Here is a 10,086-nt window from a genome sequence, read left to right on the forward strand (position 1 = left end):
AAACATGAAGATGCAGAATTGCAGTACTGTGAAGTTACTGAAATAACCACAGCAGACCTGGGCAATTAGTTGACCTTGGATTCTAAAGGCTCTTCACAATCCAAATCCAACTTTGTTCCGGCTGCAGTTTAGAACCACCTGGTGGCTTTTTTTTTTTTTTTTTTGAGAAAAGTTGGGTGACATCTTTGTTGCTTTGGGGGTCAGGGAGTGAGGGCTGTGTTCAAGAGCTCTTGGTGGGGCACGTTTGCCTCCTCTTCACCGTCACCGGCGTCTGCTGTGCAGGATGGCGCTGGCTCTGCGGTTGGAGACTATGCTCAGATACCAAAGGTACTTGATTTTGCAGATTATGTTCTGGATACTGCTGAGGGTGGCAGGGGAGTTCTTGTTGATGGTGGTCTGCATGTAGGAGGTGGCGGGCTTTGTAGGGCCAGATCTCCACTTCACCACCTCCAGGCCACTTCTGCCACCTGCTGCCGGCTCCACGCCACAGTCTTGTGGTCCATCAGCCGGTTGTAATGGAAAGAATTGTGGACCTTCAGATTATTGGGGTGGGTGCCCTATATCTGTTTGTTCTTCTTGATCCGGAAATTGGAGCACTTCCACAGGACCATTCACTGCAAATGCGTGGACTTGGAGGCAGCTCCTCTCCCAGCGGCAGCCAGAAAAGGAAAGTGATCAAACATTCATGAAGATGTTTATGGGGCTTGCGGCCGGCCAGTGTAATTTGAAGGACAGGGACAATAATCCTAAGAATCTTCTGGTCAGTTAGCATCCAATTAGGGTTGACAGGAAAATACCAGATGCCCAATTAAATTTGAACTTCAGATAAGTGACAAATAAGTTTTGTATTTGTGTGTTGTATTTGTATTTGGATGTACATAAGTTTTGTATGTCCAAATACTGCATGGACATACTTACACTAAGTAATTATTTGTTATTTATCTGAAATTCAAATTTAACAGGTTATGCTGTATTTGTAAGCGTTAACTCTTCAACCTATATCCAATTCATTAGCCTTATCAAGGAAACTGAGCCTGGAGAACACTGGAGATCCCTCTTTAACAAGACAGAGCTGCCTGCTTCTCCTTCTCACATCCTACCTGCCTCACAAAATAAGAACATTAGCCTACTCCCAGCCCTCATTTTCAGGAGGTGGCAGGGGACTGGAACCAATGACAATACATCTTAATCCATGTTACTGTTATGAAAGTTATAGCAGAGTTTTATGGTATAAACAATCTGATGATCTCAGAAGCACAAGGAACAAAGGGTACTGCTGAAAGAAAGACTTCATTTAAAATTAAAGCTAAGCATGCTCCATTTCTTTTTATGGTGATTATAGTTCCTTACATATTCTTTCATTCAAAAATAAAAGGGGTGGGCTTCCCTGGTGGCGCAGTGGTTGAGAGTCCGCCTGACGATGCAGGGGACGCGGGTTTGTGCCCCAGTCCGGGAAGATCCCACATGCCGCGGAGCGGCTGGGCCCGTGAGCCATGGCCGATGAGCCTGTGCGTCCGGAGCCTGTGCTCTGCAACGGGAGAGGCCACAACAGTGAGAGGCCCGCATGCCACAAAAAAATAAATAAATAAATAAATAAATAATAAAAGGGCAAAAGTCCCTTCAAGTCATTTGGCAGTTTAATATTAAGATATTATTTAATCTTCTAAAAGGTAATCTTAACAGCAGGTCATGTGATAACCACAAAGCCTGTAAATCATATCTAGTTTAGAAAATTGAATTTGCTCATGTAAACTTGAAACGAGCTCACTAGCCTTGCAGTAATCAAATGACTACGCCATAAACAAACACACCAGCACTGACCTCCCCACACATGCAGTGTGTTCCTTTTTTAAGCATTTAAGTCTTTGGTCTAACTTGCTCCTTGAAGACCTGCTTGTAATAAATATTGCTTGAAATCTTATCCAATTCTTATCCACAGTACGTGAAACTCCAGTCTTCTCACAGGACTTAATCCTAATTTTTTTTTTTCAAATTAGATATTTCCTAAGGATACCTATGTTATCTCCTGCTTCTCTCTTCTTCCATCTTCCCATAATCCTCAGAAATGGAAATTGGCTTTCCCTTTTAATTCTAAGTTATGATTTCCTTCTAAAGTCTTGATGTACTAGGCAAATGGGTATCTTGTCTACACTGTGGCTCAAACTATGAGATGAGTCTTCATTGCTTGATCCTAGATATTCTTTGAAGGAAAGGAAAAAAAGGAAAAGGATCTAGAAAATCTACCCAAGTTCAATAATGCCACTATATATACTTCTAAATACCACTGTAGTTTTCTATACAATCTTTCCTTAATAGGCCCTATTTCTTTCTTTTATAAATCTTCATTCTTCTCCAAAGTAACAGATCTCTCAGGCAGAAAAGGGCCAAGGATAAAAGTTCACAAAGGCAAATAAGAAAATCACATTAAGGATTTTAAAGCGTCACTGCTGTTACATCATCAAGGAAGAGAAGAAAAATTTTAAATATTTAAAAAAGCTATGTTTTATATAAATACTTAAAGTTTAAATATTTTAAAAAGCTATTTTTTAAAGAGACAACAGACTTCCTAATTGGTGTCAGTATATCCATGAACTGCAAACTTAATTTCCTATTTCCCCTGCTTTGGACACTATGTGGACTTAAAAATGAAAAGTATTTGCAAACTGTTTTTTAGAACTTAACCACTTTGTAAGTAGATGGACTTCTGTATTTAATAATGTAAACAATCTTTAAAGCAAATCCAATGTATATATTCCTATCAAGGCTACTTTGAGAACTTGTGGGCTTACTCTGATGAAAACGAGTCAAAGTTATGATCTACTCAAAAGAAAATAAAACAGAGAAAAAATGATAGAAGTAACAGTTTAATAGCGTTTCACTGAACAGCTGGACCAATTCCAAAACTTTTCTCAATATATTCAAATGAGAATCTCATTAACAAGGCAAAGAATTCTGGGAAGATAAGTGGATCTTAAAACAATTTCAAGAAACAATATACAATTAAGCTGCCATATGTGTTTCCTTTGTATGAGTGATACACCATATATAATGAGGTAGGGGCTACAACACTTCACAGACTTTTTATTTTTACCATGAAAGTCTTCCAGACATTCTAAGGGATGTTAAAATTAGTCTGGAAGAATATCTACTTCTCTTGAAAGTTGCCATTATTGGTTTTGAGAAAGATATTCCTTCACTACTAGGCACTGAAGCATATACCATCAGTCATGATGAATTACTATCTCATTTGTTGTCCCTTTTTAGGTTCAAGCAAAGGAAAAGACTGACAAATTCTAATTGGTGAAACAAGCGATCAGATTTAAGCCAAGTATTTCAAATTTGTGCCTAGATGGCTTTTGACTACAAACGAAAGTAAACTTTTGCAAATACAGAGTCTTGCTGTGCTTCTATCCACTCCACAAGTGTTTCCATACATTCATTTACTCAACAGATGTATATATATTAAGTGCCTACTGTGAGCCAGGAATGCTTACGGAGACAAGGAATGCAAGAGTAACGTTTCACTTTATGGAACAATCCACCCAACAATATCAGAATACACATTCTTTTTAAACATATGAAAAAAAGAGCAAAAATTACAAGTTATAATGGAGATCACAATTCACTGGAGGGGGAGAGTGGATAGACAAACTGACAAGTACATAAATTCTCTGGGAAAATTAAAGAAGTAAGGGAGATAGGGTTGTTGGTGGGTGGCTGGGTGGGTGCGCTGAGTGCAATTTTAAGTATGACAGAAAAGGAAGGCTGCACTGAGAAAAAGACTTCCAGAAGTCTGAAGTATGTGAGTGAACAATCCACGGTGAAGAACGTACCTGACAGAGAATACAGGAAGTACAAAATCCTTGAGATGGTGTGCACCAAATGTTGAAGAGGAAGTGAAAAATGGGAATTCTTGTACATTGTTGAGGAAATGTGTTATAATCACTTTGACAAAAGTCTTTCGTTTCCTTATAAAACTAGGTATGTATCTACCCTGTAACCCAGCAATTCTCATCCTAGATGTGACCAAGAGAAACAAAAACATACATCCACAGAAGGATATATACAAGAATGTTCAAAGCAGCTGTATCCATAGTAAAGCAAAATTGGAGAAAACACATATGTCCATCAACTGGTGAACGGATAAAAAATAATCTGTGGTATAGTCATATAATGAAATACTATGCAGCAATAAAAATGAACATGCAAAAACATGCAAAAACATGAATGAAACTCAAAACCTATGCTGAGTAAAAGAAGCCTTGTCCAAATTATTTCATTTATTTTAAGTTCTAGAACAATAAAACTAATCTATGAGGGGGCTAATGGGAATTATTATCAGGGAATAGCGTTAAAGGTTGACTAGGAACATTTCTGTGGTGATAGTAACATTTTATGTCTTGATAGGGGTTTAGTTACCCAGTTGTATGCAACTGTCAAAACTCATTGAAAGGCATAATAAATTTAATATTTCCTTGTAGGTTTTTTTTAACATCAAAAGAAAAGATCTTTAAAATGCTAATCAGATACTGACATCAAGCTAATGATATTCATGCTGAAGTGTTTAGGAGTGAAGGGTGCTGGTGTCTGCAACTTGTTTTGAAATATATGTAAAACAAGATGAATGATGGATTAATAACCAGATGAACTGAGTATGTGGTATGTGTAGAAATGTTAATAAAAGAATCTAGCTAGTGGATGTATGGATTTTCAAGGTAAAAATTCTTTCAACTTTTACGTAAGTCCAATTTTTTCATAATAAAGTACTGAAGCACCTACGGTGTGCCCTACTGGCGGGGTCTCCTTGGTCCAGCTGGGCTAGAAGCTAGCTCTGCTGAGCTTTCCAGCTGCTCTGTAATCAATGCACATGCACACAGGGGCTAGGAACAGGGGAGCTGCTGGCCCAGAAGAGGATGGGGAAGAAACTCAGAAGTTTGGGCTCAGGGAAAACTGTATTCACTCTGTTCATCTATTTCATTAAGCAACGTTGGGCATTAGTGGGCTGGCACCAGAACCAGTGCCAGGAGTTGTTAATTACTAGCATCCTTCATACTTCCTTGATGCCTCCAGGAAGACCGAGCAGACTTATCAAACACTTTTAGACTATTTACAGCTGCTAGTCATTTTTCTGAGACTTCTACATGTACTAAGGTGTCTAATCCCCACAGTAAGTCTATATAGTAAGTTCAGATATTTATAGACAGACAAACTGAGGCACAGAGGGGTAAAAGATGTAAAGCTAGTAAAGTCAGAATTCAAACTCAAGTGGTCTGACCCCAGATTCTCAGCCTTTCATTGCAACTCTAAGCTCCCTTGCAGTTGAGATACTTTTAAGTATTAATCACTGCTCCAGGCCCATTTTACAAGGCTTTTCCTGAAATCTTCACTACAAACTTGCTGGAGTGATATGGTATTCTCACTCAATTTTTTCGGTGAGGGAAAAAATATCTGTTCTATGTTGTTCAAGTGAAGGAACTGGGAATCCAATGAACACCATATTTAGTTATTTATTATTGCTATTTTATTTTCTCCATCTGTCATTCAGTTATGCAACAAATATTTTTTGTACACATATTCTGAGTTGAGAATATCAGGATGAACAATCAGATATAGTCTCTGCTCTTGGAGCTCAGAGTCCAACAGGGGAAAAGGATAACGTAGAAGTGATTGGATAAAAGAATTTCAGCACATATGTACCACAGCAAATGAAATGGGATAAGTTACTGGATGGTATTTGGAGGGTGGGCAGCTTTAACTGGGCTGGACAGGCAAATCCTCTCGGAAGCAATTGCTTTAAAGCTGAGGCCTGAGAGATGAAAAGGAACTGGCCTATATGAAGAAATGAGAGGAAAATGTTCCAGGCAGAGGGACCAGCAAGGACAAGGTCATGGGGGCAGGAAAGTACTTGGTGTGTTCAAGTAATGAGAAGAAGTTCAGGGTGGCTGGGACATTGTGTGTGTGTGTGTGTGTGTGTGTGTGTGTGTATGAGAGAGAGAGAGAGAGAGAGAGAGAGAGAAAGAGAGAGAGAGAGAGACAGGCAGCAGTGGGGGTGAGGGAATGAGGCCACAGAGGCAAACAAAAGTCATATCAGGTAGAGCCTTTACAGATAAGCATTTTTTTTTTAAATTTTACTCTAAGCTGGTAGGAAGCCCTTGAAGGTATAAATACAAGAAAAAAAATGGAAAAAGAAAAGAAACATCAAGGAGACAAAATTAATAAGAGACAAGAAAGGAAGAAATAGTAAAAATAGGTTGGATAAACAATGATGAGACAAGTTCTACTGGCCTCTTTGGACCGTCATCATTTTAACTGTGAGAGTAACAAGAAATCATTGACTGTTTCTGAAAATAGCAATAATATGATCTGACATACATCTCACAAGGTCCATTCAAGATGCTGTTTGACTAAAATTGTGGAGTGAGATAGGGTGTGTCGGGGAAGTACAAAAAACAGAGCAGAGTGAAGGCTATTACAAAGATGTAAGCAAAAATGATGACAACTTAGACTAGCATGGTAGTAGTGGGGTGGTGAGAAGTAGTAGAATTTTGTATTAATCAGAAGATTGAACCAACAGGATTGCAGATGCATTTTTCTAAAGTTTTTAGTTACAATTATCCCAGCTTAGCTGGAATAAGAATCTTGTGTTTCTATTTTTATTCACTACAAAATGTTTTCTAATTTCCCTTTTGTTTCTTCTTTGGCCCATGAATTAGTTAGAAGTATGTTGTTTAATTTCCAAATATGTAGATATTTTCCAGATAGCTGTCTATCATTTTCAGTTCCATGCTACTGTGGTTTGTGAACATATTGTTTACGATTTTAATCTCCTTGCATTTATTCAGATTTGCTTTATATCCCAGTATAGGCTTTATCTTTATATGTTCTGTGCATGTTTAAAAAGAAGCTGTAAACCCAACACAGCCATAAATAAATAAGTAAATAAAATTAAAAAAAAAAGCTGTAAAAATAGATAGATAAATAAATAACTAATTAGGTTTCTACCTAACATTAAAAAATAGTAATAAAAACTAAAAAGAAGTTGTGTTCTGATATTGTTGGGGGACTGCTCTATAATGTAAGTTAGGTTAATTTCTTTGAAATGCTTTCTGTCTTCTATATCCTTACTAACAATTTGTCTACTTATTTTATCAATTATCCAACACAATTTTAATTTATACATTTATTTTTTTTTATTCCTGTCAGGTTTTGCCTTCACTTATGCTCTGAAGATCATCTAATTTGACCTTCTCAAGTAATCCATCCATTTATATATTCCTTCTAAACCTTGCATGATGAATTTTTCGTCTATACTTGATCAGTTCCAACATGCTCTGGGATCTACCATCTTGAAATACATACACTCCCTTTATTTCACATTTATAATCAAAAGACTTCCCCATCTTCTATTGCCCTTTGATAACTAAACATCTCGAAAGAGTTGTCTATATACAACGGTTCAAGTTCTTCTGCTTCTATTCCCACTACAACATATTCTAATCCAATTTTATCAGCACTTTGGGCAGAATGTGCTTTTACCAAGTTCACCAAGTATCTGAGAAGGCCAAATCCAATAAGCACTTCTCTATTTTTGTCTTAGACTCTTAGCTACATTGGACACTATCAGGCACTCTTTCTTTTTTGTTAAATTGAGGTATAATTTACATAGAGTCAAATGCACAAATCTTAAGTGTACAGTTCAATGAGTTTTGACAAACATAAACAAAGACACTGAACTACTGATATTTCTATACACTCCAGAAAGTCATCTTGTATTCCTTTCTAGTCAATCTTTCCATTTCTGGAAACAACCACTGTACTCATTTCTATCATTAGAAACCTGCTTTACCCATCCTTGAAACTTACATAAATGAAATAATATAATAGGTAATCTATTGTGTCTGATTTCATTCACTAATGTTTTTGAGACTTATGTACGTTTTGTCTATAAGTCATATTTTTTTTATTGCTAAGTGTATTCATTTTCTATTGCTGTGTAACAAATTACCACAAACTTAATGGCACAAGACAGCATTCATTTATCATTTCACAGTCTCCATGGGTCAGGAGTTGAGTCACAACTTAGCTGAGTACTCTGCTCAGGGTTTCACAAGGCTGAAATCTAGATATGTCAGCTGGGCTACATATCCTTCAGAAGCCAGGGTCCTCTTCCAGGCTCAATTGACTGTTGGCTAAACTCAGTTCTCTGTGGTTATAGGACTGAGTTTCCATTTTCCCATTGACTGTCAGCCAGGCTCTGCTATCAGCTCCTTGAGGATCTTGCAATTGCTTGCCACGTGGATCTCTCACAAATCTCAAAATATGGAAGCTTATTTCTTCAAAGCCAACAGGAGAACATCTTTATATCTTCAGAAAGAGCCCAGTCCTACTTTTAAATGTTTTGAGCTGATTAAAGCAGGACACCTGGGAAGATTTCCTTTTTAACTCAAAATCAACTGATATGAAATATTAATTACACCTACAAAAATCCCTTCACCTATCCACAAGATACAATCTAATCACAAGCGTGAGATCCCATCATATTCACCTGAGCTGCCCATACTCAAGGGGAGGGGACTCTTCAGGGCATGTGTATCAGTAGGTGGGAATCTTGGAGTTCATCTTAGAATTCTGCCTACCACATTAAATATTTTGTATACCACAAATTTATATTTTTTTTCCTATTGGTGGTTACCTCAACTTTAGTTTTTTGGCTACTATGAATAAACTTGCTATGAACATCTAAGTATAAGTTTTCTGTGGACATATTTTTCATTTCTCTTGGGTAAATATCTAGTAGTAGAATCACTGGGTCATAGAATAAGCATATGTTTAACTTTACAAGAAAGTTCCTATCAATTCTCCAAAGTAACTGAATCACTTTATATCCTGTCCAGGAATGTATGAGAGTTCTGGTTCCATGTTTTCACCAGCATTTGGTACTGTCAATCACAAAATTTTGCCATTCTAATGAGTATGAAGTGGCTGTAGTTTTAATCTGTTTTTCCCTAGTGATTAATGATATTAAGCATCTTATTATATGCTCATTGGTCATTAGAACATTTTTGTGAAGTATCTTGTGCCAATATTATGAAGTCTTCCCAATATTTTAAATTGGACTGTTTGCCTTTTAATTACCAAGTTGTAAAGCTTCTTTTTATTCTGCAAGTTCTTTGTCAAGTATATAAATGGTTAATGTTTTTTCCTGGTCTGTGGTTTGCTTATTCAATCGTTAATGGTGTCTTTTGAAGAACAGATGCTTTAATTTTAATTAAGTCTAATTTATCAGTTTCTTTTACTTATAAATGTATTGTATTATGATGCAGGCTAAAAAATATTACCTAAGCCAAAGTTGTAAAGATATATTCTTATATTTTCTTCTATATGTTTAGACCTTTAGCTTTTTTCTTTTGGTCTGTGATCTTATTTGAATTAAATTTTATATAATGAGAGCTAGAAATCAAAGTTCCTTTAATTTATTTTTTGCAATATGGCTATCTGGATGTTTCAGCATCCTTTGTTGAAATTATTTCCTATTCTGTCCTTCTTGAAACTCTTATCTCTTATTTCTAAATATATATATATATATATATTTTTTTTTTTACTTCAGGAATCAGCCAAAACCTCTCTTTTATAACACTCTCTTCTTATATGATTTTGCCTTTTTCCATGACTATCAATGAAATCTAAATACTGATGATACCTAAATGTATATCTGCATTTGAGTACTTTCCCCTGGGTATCCAGATAAGTCAATTCAACTGTCTGTTTGACATTGTCCCTCGAATGTTTCCAAGGCATCTTAAATTCAACATAGCGAAAAACACTCTTAATTTCCCAAATAACAGAACAGTTCCATCCATATAACTTTTCCTCATTTCCACAAATATTACTATTTTGCTCTCTGAAATATAAAATTATGCTTAACTCATTTCTTTCCTTATCATCCTCAGCCAATAAGAGTAAACCTTCAATTTTTTTTCCCCAAATCATCTGAAATCCAGCTAATTTTAAAGATCTGCTCTATCTCTTCAATACCCACACACAACTATCTCTCACCTGGACTACTACAGCAGCCTATTAACAAGC

The 10,086-nt window shown here is 36.5% G+C and overlaps 1 pseudogene; it reads right to left on the reverse strand.

Annotated features, from left to right (window-relative positions):
- Positions 1-220: 220 nt before the first annotated feature.
- Positions 221-683, reverse strand: LOC116764014 (annotated as a pseudogene).
- Between the last annotated feature and the right edge of the window lie 9,403 nt (positions 684-10,086).

The sequence above is a fragment of the Phocoena sinus genome, chromosome 13 (assembly GCF_008692025.1).
Source record: "Phocoena sinus isolate mPhoSin1 chromosome 13, mPhoSin1.pri, whole genome shotgun sequence".
NCBI lineage: Eukaryota > Metazoa > Chordata > Mammalia > Artiodactyla > Phocoenidae > Phocoena > Phocoena sinus.